Source organism: Vombatus ursinus, unplaced genomic scaffold, assembly GCF_900497805.2.
Source record: "Vombatus ursinus unplaced genomic scaffold, bare-nosed wombat genome assembly UNPS02010394.1, whole genome shotgun sequence".
Classification (NCBI taxonomy): Eukaryota; Metazoa; Chordata; class Mammalia; order Diprotodontia; family Vombatidae; genus Vombatus; species Vombatus ursinus.
Window position 1 is genome coordinate 5,667,055 of NW_020950172.1, and position 14,096 is coordinate 5,681,150.

The 14,096-nt window shown below is 49.6% G+C and overlaps 1 protein-coding gene across 3 annotated transcripts in view; it reads left to right on the forward strand.

Moving 5' to 3' along the window:
• Nucleotides 1-340: 340 nt before the first annotated feature.
• The window catches only part of ZBED4 (zinc finger BED-type containing 4), a 52,658-nt gene continuing 38,902 nt past the window's right edge, over nucleotides 341-14,096 (forward strand). The window contains exons 1-2 of one of the 3 annotated variants that reach the window (XM_027854331.1): nucleotides 343-484; nucleotides 836-912. The gene's annotated coding sequence lies outside the window, so the exon portion shown is untranslated. Of the gene's footprint in view, nucleotides 913-14,096 lie in introns of all 3 variants that reach the window. The other 2 variants (XM_027854332.1, XM_027854333.1) reach the window with 2 other exon arrangements.

The window sequence follows — 14,096 nt, forward strand, 5'->3', positions numbered from 1 at the left end:
GCCCGCGGCCCCGACCCGGCCCGGCCCCGGGTTCGCGGCGGGGGGCGGGGGGCCGCTGCGCCCCGCGCCCGGTGCCCGGTGCCCGGGGAGAGAGGAAGTGAGTGTTGGCCGGAGCGTGCGAGGGGGCCGAGCACGCTCCCCGGGGCCCCGGCCCCGCGCCTCCGAGAGCGCAGGGAGGGCGAGCTGCGGGAGGTCTGCGGGCGGGCCGCGGGGCCGGAGGGGTCCGGGGTCCCGGGCCGACAGGTGTACGGAGCCCGCGGATCGTGTCCGGGTGCTGGTCCGCAGCCCTCGGAAAAGACCCGGACACGGGAACGCGAAGGGGATGTCGGGAGCAGTCCACAAAAAGTCACCGTGTCAGGTTCGGGGAGAAGAGAGCGGACCGGTTTGCCCCGAGAGCCCCAATCGTATGTACTCGGTCAGGCGCTGAGGAGCCGTGCCAGCTGACCCTCTAAATGACCTTTAGCAGCACCCCTGCATTTGGCTAGTGAGTGCCAGAGTTAGGTGGCCCGTGTTTCGGGCCGTGAGACCTCCAGGCCGTCCCCCGGCCGCCCTCGCCGGGTGTAGTCGGTGCCGGTGTGGGGCTGTCCACAAACAGATAGGCCGGGTTCCTGCAAAAAAGACACGCTCTCGAAATTTCAGGGAAATGATGAGCCTGGCTGTCTGGGGCTCCCCGGGTCAACCGGGGAGGAGATTGGCCCTCCGAGAGATAGACGGGATCCTCTCGGGTGGGCGACTCCTGGTTCCCTCCTCTCGGGTGGGAGACTCCTGCTTCCCTCCTGTTACCCCCAAAGGCTCCACTTAACCCAGCTAATGAAAGGCATCTTCTGTTTTTCAGATCCTGTCTGGACATATGGTTGGGAAAGTGAGGAAGAGTGTGGGAAATGAAGTCAGGGACCAGGGAGAAGACGATGAGTGAGTGTTTCCTCTCCCTTCCTTTCTCAGTTGCGTCTCTCTCCCCTTTTCAGCGTCTTTTCTCCGCTGGTGCCGGTGGAGCTTTTGGAGCGGGGTCCTGGGCATCGCCGGGTGGGGAGGGCTGCCGTTGAGGCCCCTTCTGGGCCCCGGCAGGAAGCTGCTCGGGTTTTTGAAGTGGCATAGACTCTGACCCCTGAAGCTGGCCGAGTCCACGTGTTTCCTGGTTGCCCTCTCTAGTGAAGTAGTTGTGCTCTGGGCTGCTTTTTCAGGCTGCTTTCAGAATGAAGTGCGTAAACATCATCCCATGAAGAAAGTCATTGTTGCTTTTCGTTTTTGTCAGTCGTTTTGGGTGTGATTCTTCCTCCGGAGTCCAACCTCCTGGTGACAATCAGAAACACCAAAGGACAGCGTGCACAGTATTCTGCCCTAGTGGGCCCCCACTCTTTGCAGAAAAGAATGATGTCTGTCGTTTCTCTCTCCTCCCTGGGCCATTCTTGGTTTTTCACTTGGAGTCAGTCTTCCTTTCGTTGGTGTTTTCATTTACATGGCATAATCGGATTTTTAAAGCATCCCATCAGTTTTAGGAGGATATCTTCTACTGTTCCACATTTTACTCTCCTTGGTGAGCGCAACTGAACAAAGAGCAGAATCTCTCAAAGTTTCGTTGTGATGCTTGCCAAATGCTATAGAGCAGGCAGGAAAAACCTGTTGGTGTGGTCACCCATGGAAACCGTTGAGATTGCATTTATACTCATTCTCGGGTTTTTGAGCGTGTGTACCAGCATTTCCCCTTCCACTCAGAGGCCTCACACCTGTGACTTTCTTACTGCAGTGGATTTTTCAAGCTCCTAGTGTCGTCAACAGCATGTCCCCCTCCCCTTTTTCCTTTGGCTCCCTGGTCTCCTTATTTCTTGTGGATTCTGTTAGATTGCCAGTCCTCCTCATCACGTCTCTTGGGGCTCCCCCATCTCACCCTGGAGCTCTGGTGGGCAGGGCTAGAGCCCAGCAGCAGGGGAAGGGGCCTGGTATTAGTCCCTTCTGTGCTGCATCTGGTGGAGATGGCTGCTCTTCAGGATGAGTTATTCCCCGCTGCATCGCTGCCAGTCTGGGGGCGCCTGGTGGGGCCTCAGGCCCGGGGCATTACTGCCCGAGGGATCGTCACCTACGGTCCGTCTCTTAGGTGGGTCATAGTTTTTTCTCTGCCGTTCTATCTAAAACCACAGAGTTGGGTTAAGCCTTCAGACTAGATGAGAGATAATTTGAGGCTATCCTTATTTGGCCAAGACCAAGAGCTGGTGTGGTCTGATATAGGTTCGGTTACTCTACCAGCCAGTTTGTGTGGTTGAAATGGAAGAAACCTGGCAGGGCCTTGGCTTCCAAATTCCCGTGCCAGTGGGGGTCCGTCTCGCCAGGATGGGATGCCCTCAGGCTAGGGGTAGGAGAGGCATACCTCGTTCGGGGAGCTAGGAGAAAAACTGACAGCACAATCCAGAGTCCTGGTATTTGACCCAGAACGTGCCCAGGGCAGAACGGAGACCAAGTGACCTTCCCTCCAACTGTTTGCTTGCTCTGGAATGCACTTTGTTACTAAGGTAGCCTTATCAGACTTTGTGAAAGGGCTCCTTGCCCGACCCCTCCCAGTCGGGCTGTGGGCTTGCTGTGGTCCTCACCACACGAGGCCGGGCTCCTCCGGGGCCAGAGCGGCAGCCTTGTGGCTGTCCTCGGCAAGGAAAGAAGGAAGGTGCTGCAGCGGGCTCGCTGGCTCCTGTGCCCATAAACATGGCCCTAGTTTGCATTAACCTCACTGGGAAAGAATGTGATCTGCCAGTTTGAACCAGGCCAACCAGGGGCTGGCGAACCCTGCCGGGTTTGTGTCAGAAGGCTCTGATTTACGGGGTGCCTCGGACCAAGTCAGCCAGAGCGCGATGCTCCGGTTTCAGCGTGTCGGAGAAAAAGGAGCTGAGCTGTTAAGTGACCAGAAAGTGTGTTTGGGGAGGTCTGTTCAACATTTGTGAAGCATTTTGGGTGAAAAAACGTAACCAGTGGAAATAAAACCATGTTCTCTGTAGGCATTCACTAAAGAGGGACAGCCTTCGAGGCAGAGATGGGATGTCAGAGGTGGAGGGACCGCGGAGCTCCAGAAGCTTCCTGCGCTGGAGTGGGTTCAGGCCTCCTTCCCACCCCACAAGTTTGAGTGAGCTCCCTGGAGATGCTGAGAGCTTGGGTGACTTGCCCCGGAGGGTCAGAGGCTGGGCAGACCTTCGCTGAATAGAAAACGTGCGTGTACTGCTGGCTAATGAGAAGGTTGGCACTCATGTTTCCACGTTGTAATTATTTGGAATGTGTATTCTTAAAACTGAAGCGTGCAGGAAGTGCCTGTTAGGTACAAGGTGCCCTCTTGGCTCTGGGGCCACTTGGACAAAGGTGCCGTAGTCCCTGCCCACAGAGACCTTACGTTCTACTTGGCCACGTCTGCATGGTTCGGTACTAGCGCTTGGCCCTTTGGGAATCTGGAGTCCAGTCATTGCCACAGAGACAGGCATTGAGATTGGGGGATAGCTTGTGGGCCGGAGACCAGATGAAATGAACTCCTTGTCTGATAACTCATGCGTCAAGTGAAATCTTTGAAAGAAAATGCTCTCTTCCCCCGGGGTCGGAGAATTTTGTTGGCTTTTTCAGCTTAGATTTTTTTTAAAGTACTGACTTTCTGTGCTTGGGATCTGGTTGAATGAACTTTATTTCGTTTTTTATGGTTTCAGAGATTTGTTTTTCATTTCTTCCTTTTTACCCTTCTGGCCATAATTGAAGAGCAGACAGGTGACAGGGTGCATGCTACGGTCTATGTGTTCAGTTCTCCCCTCCCCCTACTTTGGGGAAGGTGTCCCAAGGGTGACACCCCAGCCCCTGACAGTTTTGTAAAACAAGTTTCTGGCCCCATAATGGCTCTGAAGGTGTGATGATGATCGGTTGAGGACAGAAACATAAGGCTGACATTGGTTTGAGGAGGGTTTTTTCATTGATTTTTTTTTTCCATTTGTTTGCTGCTATGTACCGTTCCTGGGGAGTGCCTTCCCCACTCCCAGCTCAAACCAAACTAAAGCAGGCTTGGTTTTGGTGGCTAGAGAGGGCTCCAGATGTGAGTGAAGGGGGATTTCAGAGTGACCGCCAGGCCTTGGTGTGCGGTGGGCTTCTTCCAACTTTGGCGAACCCTCTGCCGAATTAATGTTTATTTGCTTTGTTTTGTTTTTGAAGAAACACTTGTAAAGGAAGGAAAAGCTAAATTTCAATGAGAGGTTAGAGAGGCTTCCCACCCAAGTTTACAGGCCTCTCTGACATCCAGGCCCTGCTCGGGACTCACAGGATAGCTGTGAGGGGGCACTTCATGCCCAGCCAGGAGCCCTGATCGGTTCTTTGGGAAAGAAGGAGGCCTTGGGCAGCTATGCCGGGCCAATAGCACTGTGAGGAATGCTTCACGGCCGTTCTCATTAGATCCTCACAGTGACTCTGTGAGGAAGGTGCTGTTACAAGAACCATTTTACAGTTAAGGAAACTGAGGCAAATAGAGGTGAAGTGGTTTGCCCAGGGTCACGCAGTTAGTATCTGTGGCTGGATTTGAACCCTGGTCTTCCTGACTCCAGGCCCAGCGTGCTCTATCCACAGGGCCAGTGGCAGAGCTGGGGCCCAAACCAGGCCTCACTGTACCAGTCAGCCGGAGCCTCTTCTGGGCCCTGCCCTGCCCTCAAAAGGCAGTCTTTTTTAAGATGTTGAGAAGGATTTTCAGGTGTTGGCAGGTGGTCAGTAAGGTTCTAAGGCAAATCCGTCACTGCCCCCATTCATGTATATACAGCGTTCAGGATTTGATGGGAAAATAACCTAATTTTAAAACATAAACTTTGAAGTGTGTGGGAGAACGGCCAGGCTGCGCCTTCCTCGGCTTACCTGATGTAGGTGTGAGGAATGATTGTGAACAAAGGAGATTTCGTGGGGGTATTAAGGGAAAGATGGACACAGAGCCCCTTGTCACCTGGTTGCGCCATCTTGGCAGCTTCTTAGAAGAGATCTCACCTCTCCGTCTGTTCATCTGTCGGGTTTGGGGGGGCCCTTTCTCTGTACCTGGACTGAGGGGGGAGAAGGTGGGCTCCCTGCTTCCCCAGCTCCCAAGAGAAGTTTTCATTGAAATTGGGAGAAGTTGGCATCCACCAGCATGGACGTGGCCACCTTGGGTGCTGTGCCGGCTGCGGTGGGGACATGGCCATAAACCGCTCTCCCCCTCCCAAGTCGATTCTGACCTCTAGAAACCGTATGGAGAAAGAAGAAGGATCCAGGCTGATGTGTGGGAGGAACAAATGGGGAGTGCTCTAGGAATTCTGGGGCTTCCCCCCCCCCCCCCCCCCCCAGGGTCAGTGCCCTGCTCGTGCCCAGCCTTCCTGCCTCTCTGAGTCTCTGAGATTTCTTCCCTTGCTGCTTGGATGATGTGTGTGTGAGTGAGGGCACGGTTTAACACGGAGACTCTAGAGGGAGCTCCCCGCCTTTCAAAAGCAGGATTAATTAGGGCTTTTTGGTTTCTGTTCCACCGTCATTTCCCAGGGTACTGCTTGGGGGGGGGTGTAGAGGGTGGGGGGAATCAAACTCTCCTTTGTAACAAAGAGAAAGTGTTTGAAGCGGTGTATGCAGTGCTCTGATCCAGGAGCTCCTCACCTCCCCAGCCAGAGTTCAGGAGTACCGTCGAGCTCAGGACTGGGCATGGCCATCGGAGCTTGGCCCTTTTGCTCATTTTTGGTGTCATTGTTTACATTCCTGTAGTCGTTGTCCTGACGGTCACTCTCTCTGGAATCTGTCTCCTCGCATTTCTCTAAGTTTCTTATTTGTTGTTTCTTAGTGCACAGTAGGTCTCCTCCATTCCATCACCGTGCACTAGCTAAGCGCCCTGGCCTCTGGGACCTTCCAAGCAGTTTTATCAGCTGTTTCCTAACTGATGGGCACCAACTTGGACTTCGGCTTTCCACCCCACAAAAAGCGCTGATAAGAATGTTTTTAGTCTGCTTGGGATCTTCCTGTCTTCCGTCCATCTCTTTGGGGATCATGCCCAGGAACAGGATCACTGGGTCAGCGGGTGTAGAGAGCTCTGTCTGATGCCGGGCCCCGGGCTGGTCTGGATTGGAAGCTGAATCAAAGGCCCAGAGTCCAGGCCAGTTTGACTTGGAACGATCATACTCCTTAGGGTTCTTAGTTCTCCTTTAGAACGCGCTTCCTGACTCCTCTGATCTTTGGGTGTTTGGACCTTGCTTGAGAAAGTCACTTCTCTCTTGGCCCCAGCGATTCCCTCCCGGGGCCGACCTTGCCACCCTCCCCTGTAGGTCTTAATGGTGCTTTGCCCTGCCCTCATTCTTCTCTGGCCTAATTGGTTTGGCCCAAGTAAATTCATAAGCTGATTAAGAATGGTTTTATCCTCGTGAAAATGAGATTCTACTTTAAGGACTAATGTTCTAGGCATGAAACGGTCACTTGTAGGCATTATATACAAATATAAATTGCTGAATTGTGCAGTGTACAATTAGAGACTAGAACTGTGGATCATAATGTACTAATTGTGTGGAGCAGACAGCTAATTCTAGAGGAGTTGGGGGGGGGGCTGGCGTGATTAGCTAAAGCTCCATGGGACTGGAGGAGGAGGGACAGTGGGGCCTGAAAGGAGGGCTGGGATGGCCAGAGATAAAAGGGCCAGGGCTTTGGGAGGAAAAGCATGAGCGATTAGTGGGACAGCCTTCCTGGAATCCTGGGGGAGAAAGTTAGAAAGTACATGGAGGCCGTGTCTGGGACGTTCAGAAAATGAGACAGAGCGGCTTGGATTCCCTTAGCAGTGTGCCGGGCAGAGTTCTGTGGCCACGCCTATGATTTCCCCTCTGCAGCATCCTCACACACACGCCCTCCTCTCCTCTGATACCGCCCCTCATCCCCTCTCACCGGGACCATTGCAGTGGCCTGTGGCTGGGTCAGCCTGCCTCCATTCAGCCACTAGAGTGATTTTCCTAAAGTTAGTCACTGTGTGACCGTGTCACCCCCTCTTCAGTAAACTCCAGTGTCTCCCTGTGGCCTCCAGGAGCAAATACAAAATCCTGCTTGGTGTTCAAAGCCCCACCTCACCTGCCTCCTCCTCCCTATCAGGCCTGCTGACGCCTGACTCTTTGATCCAGGGCCCTGGCTTCCTGACTGTTCCTGGAACAAGACCCTCCGTCCAAGACCGGCCCTAGGCATTCTCTCTGGCTGTCCCCCACGCCTGGAAGGCTCTCCTTCCTCATCTCCGCCTCCTGGAAGTCCCAGCTAAAGTCCCCTCTTCTACAGGAGGCCTTCCCTAACCCCCCCTTAATTCCAGTGCCTTCCCTCTATGACTTATCTCCTGTTTATCCTGTTTATAGCGTGCTTTGTGTGTATTTGTGGGCTGTTTCCTCCGAGGTCAGGGACTGTCTTTGGCCTCTCTTTGTATCCCCAGCACGTTGTTCAGTCATGTCTGATCCTTCATGATCCCATGGACCAGAGCACGCCAGGCCCTTCTATCCTCCACCATCTCCTGAAGTCTGTCCAAGCTCATGTCCGTTGCTTCTGTGACACCGTCTGTCCATCTCACCCTCTCCCGTCCCCTTCTCCTTTTACCTTCAGTCTCTCCCAGCATGAAGGTTTTCCAGTGAGTCCGGTCTTCTCAATATGTGACCGCTGTATTTAAGCTTCAGCTTCAGTATTTGCCCTTCGGTGAATTTGTTATCGTTCAGTTGTTTCCGTCATGTCTGACTCTTCACGAGCCCATTTGGGGTGTCTTTGGCAAAGATAGTGGAATGATTTGCCATTTCCTTCTCCAGCTTGTTTTACAGATGAGGAAACTGAGGCAAACAGGCTTAAGTGACTTGCCCAGGGTTGCACAACCAGTAAGTGTCTGAGGCCAGATGAATGAATCATGAAGATGAGTCCTTCTGATTGCAGGCTCAGCTCTCTATCCACTTTTCCACCTAGCTTTCCAAGGAATAGTCTGAATTAATTTCTTTTAAGTGTTGACTGATTTGATCTCTTGCTGTCCAGGGGACTGTGAAAAGTCTTCTCCAGCACCACAATTCAAAAATGCGCTTTCCTCATAGTCCAGTCATAGCTTTGACTATGTGTGTGTGCGTGTGTGTGTGTGTGTATGTGTGTATGTTTATGTATGTGTATATGGATATATGGATATGTGTATATGTATGTATATGTATTTGTCGGCGAGGTGACGTCTCCGCTTTTTAGTCTGCTGTCCACATTTGCCCGAGCTTTCCTTCCAAGGAGCGAGCGTCTGTTAATTTCCTGGCTGCCGTCACCGTCTGCAGCGATCTCGGAGCCCAAGAGTATAAATCGGACGCTGCTTCCATTTCTTCTCCCTCTGTTTGCCAGAAGGTGAAGGGGCCACCCGCCAGCGCCTTAGTTTTTTGCCGTGAAGTGTCCATGCAGCTTTCACGCTCTCCTCTTTCTCCCTCATCAGGAGGCTTCTCCGTTCCTCTTCGCTTCCTGCCACCCGAGGGGTGTCCTCTGCATGTCTGAGGTTGTTGGTATTCCTCCCAGCAACCTTACTTCCAGCTTTGGATTCCTCCGGCCTGGCACTTCACATGACGTGCTCTGTGTGGGAGTTCCACGGCTAAGGTGACAGCACCCGGCCTCGCCATCCTCTTTTCTCAGTCTTAAACCAATCGGTTGTTCGTCCCACGTTTGGTTCTTCTGCTTCTCGGCCCACGTACCGGTTCCTCAGGAGACAAGTCAGATGACCTGCGCTCCCGTCTGTCTGAGGACCTGCCATGTTTTGTCGTGATCCCCACAGTTGCAGGCTTCAGTGTCGTCAGTGAAGCAGGCGGAGGCGTCTTCCTGGGACTCCCTCACTTTCTCCATTATCCAGCGCGTGTTGGCAGTTTGGTCTCTCGGTCCTCAGCCTGCTCTTCTGGGATTCTCGGTTCCTGTGTTGCTGCAGCCTGGCGCGCAGAATCTTAACCTTGCTGGCATGCGCAATGAGCCCAGGTGTTCAGTCATTTGAACATTTCGCCGGCAGTGCCGCCCGTTAGAATTGAGACGTAAGCTGATCTTTTCCAATCCAGCGATCGCTGCTGAGTTTTCCAAACGTGTTGACCTGTTGAGCGCAGCACTTTAACGGCATCGTTTTTAAGGGATTGAAATAGCTCAGGAGGTGAATTCCACCACTCCACTTGCCTTATTGTTAGCAGCGCTTCCTGCGGCCCACTTGACTTCATTCTCCAGGATGTCTGGCTGTAGATCAGTGACTGCACCATCCTGCTTATTGGTGATGTCAAGATCTTTCTTGTATGGTTCTTTGGTGTGTTCTGACACATAGTAGGCGCTTTATAAATGTTTATTGAATGATTGGGGCTAATTTGTTAACTTCGCTCAGTCTAAATTTCCTCACCCTTAAAATGGTGATGACACTTTTTACCTCATGGGGTTATTGTAGGAAAAGTGCTTTAGAAATTGTAAAGCACTATGTATTATAAATTATTTTAATAACAGTCTTTTATTGATCTTTTCATTTGAAAAACACATTTATCTATTTTTACTTTCCCTCTGTCCTTCCCTGCCCGTCCCCACCCACAGCATGAAAGTCCCCTAATCATAAGTTTGCGTAGTCCTGTCTGTCTCTGTGTGTTACGTTGGTCGCCTTCCTGGCAGCAGCGGGTGCAGTGTTTCACCTTCTCTCCCCTGGATTCGTGGTCGATCATCACCTTGAGGACGCTCCGGAATTTCTTTTCTCTCTCGTGTTGTTGTCAGCGTGTGAATTGTTCTCCCATTTCAGCTCGCTTTGCAGCCTTCCTAGCTTCCTGCGAAATTGTCCGTTTCATCGTTTTCAGCACAATAACATTCCATTGCGTTCTTATACCGCAACGGGTTTAGCTGTTCCCCGATAGGAAGAGACTCCCTAAGTTTCTGATTTGGGGCTACTATGAAAAAACCTGCTGTAAATATTTTAGGACATCGGGGTACTTTTCCTCTTTCTTTAATTTCTTTAGGGTATAAGCCTAATTATGTGTAGCTTAGTAACTTTTGGGGAACAGCTTCAAATTGCTTTCCAGAATGGCTGAACAGTTCACAACTCCACCAGCAATGCTCTAGGGTGTCTATTTTCTCACAGATTCTACTTACGATATTTGTCGTTTTCCTCTTTTGTAATTTTTACCAATCTGATGGGTTTGAGGTGGCGCCTCAGAGTTGCTTTAATTATTAGCAACCTAGAGCATTTTTTCCATATTGTTAATCATTGATTGGTTGAATTTCTTAGAAAATTGCCTGTTCATATCCTTTGAATGCTGATTGGGAAATGGTGCTTAGTCTTCTAAATTTGAATCAACCTTTATCAGAGAAGCCAGCTGTTTTTTCCCCATTAACTTGTTTCCCTTCCAGTTTTCACTCCATTAGATTTGTTGGTGCGAAAGCTGTTAAATTCTGTATAAATAAAATTACTCCTTTTGTCTTGCATGGTCATGTCTAGTCATGAACTCTCCTCCAGTTTGTAGACCTGAAAGGTGATTTCTTCCTTGCACCTCTAATTTATTGGAGATCTGACCCTGTCATATCACAGGCCCCATTTGGTGGTCTTTTCCAGAGTTATTGTTATTCTAGTAGTGCCTTCCACCCCGGGAGAACATCCTGTGGACCAGAGAAACCAGGCAGGCTGAAATGATTGCTTTGGGCTGGCGGGGTCCTCAGAGCCTTCTTGACGTCATCAGGGTCAGCATGTTCTGTAGCAGCTCCTACACATTTGGCTGCTTCTGTTCAGTTGCCAGGACTTGTTCGGCTGTGCCCATCGGTCCTTTGCTACTGCGCCATTGCCGCCCTGATGTTTGGGTGTCTGTGTGACCTTGCCCTCCGGCTGTGGCCTCCTTGGGGTGTGTGCCGTGCAGTAGGATCCCTGGGCCAAAGGGGGTACACGCTTGAGTGACTCATCTACCCCAGTGGAGTTTTATTATTGTTAATGTAACTTCTTGACCTGGAGTAGTGCTGTGTAAGAAAACCTGGCGAGATGAAGTCCTGGGCCATCGCAGCAACCCCCCTCCTGAGTTGGGAGGGTCCTGGACAAGGACGTGCAGATGGCGGCAGTGACTTTGCTTCTTCCTTCTTTTTTTTTTTAATTTATGAAATAAAACAAGCATTTCTATAACATAGTATAATAAAAAAAGACGATTGTACATAGAACTGCAAATCTGTTATGTACAACTTGCTATTCTTTTTAAATATATGATAGTCATCTACATTTTTTCCCTCCCCCCCACTCTCCCACCCTAGAGATGGCTACCGTTAGACAAATATAGACATGTAAAATTATTCTGTACATACTTCTATGTATCAGTTCTTTCTCTGGACGTAGATAGTGTCTTCATCTGTTCTTTATAGTTAATCTGGATACTTACAATGGCCAAAATGACTTATTTGCTCAATATTGCTGTTAGTGTGTGTACAATGTTATTTTGGTTGTGCTCATTTCCCTCTTCATTATTTCTTGCAAGTCTTTTCCATGTTTTTCTGAGATCGTCAAGCTCATCATTTCTTAGAGCACAGTAGTATTCCATCACAATCATATATTACAGCTTGTTCAGCCATTCCACAGTTGATGGGTATCTTCAGTTTCCAGTGCTTAGAACAACAGAGAGAGCTGCTGTGAACATTTTAGAACATGTAGGTTATTTTCCTTTTCCCCTAATCATCTTTAGAAATAGACTTAGTTGTGGTATTGCTGGGTTAAAGGGTATAGACAGTTTTATAATTCTTTGAGCACAATTCCAGATCTTTCCCAAAATGGTTGGATCAGTTCACAATTTCACCAACAATGAATTAGTGTCCCAGTTTTCCCACATCTCCTTCAAAATTTGTCACTTTCCCCTTCAATCATTTTGGCTAGTCTGATAGGTGTAAATTGATGTTGTTTTAATTTGCATTTCTCTAATCAATAATGATTTGGAACATTTATTCATATGACTATAAATTTTTTTGATTTCTTCATTGGAGAACTGCCTGTTCATATCCTTTAATTACTTATCAATTGGGGAATGACTCGTATTCTTATAGATTTGACAGAGTTTTTTATATATTTGAGATATGAGACCTTTACCTGAGAAACTGTCTATAAAAATTATTTTCCAGTTTTCTGCTTTCCTTCTGATCTTGGCTACATTTGTTTTATTTATATAAAACCTTTCAAATTTAATGTCATTGAAATTATCCATTTTACAGCCTACTTTGCTCTCTATCTCATCTTTATTCATAAATTGTTTGCCTGTCCGTGAGTCTGATAAGTAATATTTTTCACGGTCTTCACATTTTCTTGTAATATCTCCCTTTGTATCTGGTTCATGTGTCCATTTTGACCTTGTCTTAGTAAGTGGTGTCGGTATTGGTCTATGCCCACTTTCTGCCATATTGCTTTCCACTTTTCCCAACAATTTTTACTGTTTCTGGGGGTTATTGTGGTGCTTTATAAAATGCTTTACAGATTAACATTGAACAGCAGTGAAAACCCACTAAACTTGTTTAGCCACTGTTTATGTTTAAATTAACTCCAGCGTGTAATACATTACAGTTTTTCTGTCTGAGGGAAATTTTGCGGGACAAATAATCAGGATTTGTGATCAGATATTCAGATTAAGGTTTGAAGGCTGGGTTATGGTGGTGTTGTCAACACAAACTGGGAAGTGGAGACAAGTTAGAAGGCACAGGACGTTGTGAAGGAGCTATTGAGCGCAGATGGGAGGCCCCCTGCCACTGGCAGGCCTGGGTTGTGGAAGAGATGAGACGGCTTGGGGTCCCTAGCTAGCCTTGGCCTCTGCTTAGAGCCCAGCACACGGGGGATGTTGTCCGCAGCAATGCTCCAGGGTGCCAAGAGGTCAAAAAGGAGGTGGCTGAAGGATGGGCCATGTGCTCCTGCCGCTGACCTTCCCCAGGGTCAATGGGCTGCAGGGATGGAGGCCAGAGGCCAGTTGGAGGGGGTAAGGAGCAGATGAGTGGTGAGGGAGTGGAGGCAGTGCCTTGAGCTCCTCTCTCAAGAAGGTCCAGCAGGGCCATTTACGAAGAGCATGGCCCAAATGTCTTTTTGAAGACAGAGAAAGAAAGCCGAGGAGAGAGAAAAGTGGCAAGGGCTCGAGAGGGAGGGTGGACGTTGGGGGAGGGGCAGGGGGTGTGGCGACAAAAAGTCAGAGGGCAGGAGTTGGCTGCCATCCTTAGACATCGCTCTACTTGCCCCACTGCCGTCTGGCTCTCCCCATAACGCTGTGCCTTCCCTCTTCACGCCTGGAGCACCCGCCTACCCCACTTACCGCCGCCTCACAGAATCCCTCTTCCTTGGAGACAGCTCGAGCATCATTTTTTGTGGCTGAAAGTCTCCTGATACCCCCCAGCTGCTAGTTCTCTCCCTCCTGACATCTCGCATTTACCTACTGCATCTTTGGCTATGTTTATTCATTTGCTCTGTGTGTTGCTGTAGGTATTTATAGATGCACTTGACTCACTCATTAGAGCGTGAGCTCCTGGAGAGCAGGGGTCCTGTCATTCTTCGTCCTTGTACCCCAGGGCCTAGCACATAGTAGGTGCTTAATCACTTCTTGTAGATTGATTGCTCTGATACCCCATGTGTGGGTGAGATGAGTGGGAGGGTCTGGCCAGAAAAGGGACCTTGGACAAATGTGTTCACTTGACTTAGGACTGTTTCTCTTCTACAGAAAGTGGGGTGGGGAGGGGAATGGGACGTAGTTTCCTTTGGGTGACCTGCTGGGCTGCCCTGGCTTCAGATTTTTTCCTCCAGACCAACTGCCCCTAGGCTTCAGTCATTAATAATGTCGGCCGCTGGGGAGGTTGGAGCTGCTGGGAGGGGCCTAAGCAGGATGAGTCTGGGCAGGGGACTCGAGATTTTATAGTCATCCTGTTGTCACTTTAATCACTGATCGAAGTATTTAATGTTGGGAATTCAACAATTGGCTTTGGGTGAGTCAGAAGTAACACGACTTAGGAAACGTACTTTAATTCAAAATGTGTAATTGTATCTTTTACCCAAAGATAAATATTGGTGGGTTAGCAGTGGCAAATATTTAGAATATTTAAAACTTTGAATTCCTCAGTTGCAAGTGTTATTTTAAGCAGTCATCACAAAACAACCCAGAACAAGAAAGCTGTCCTTG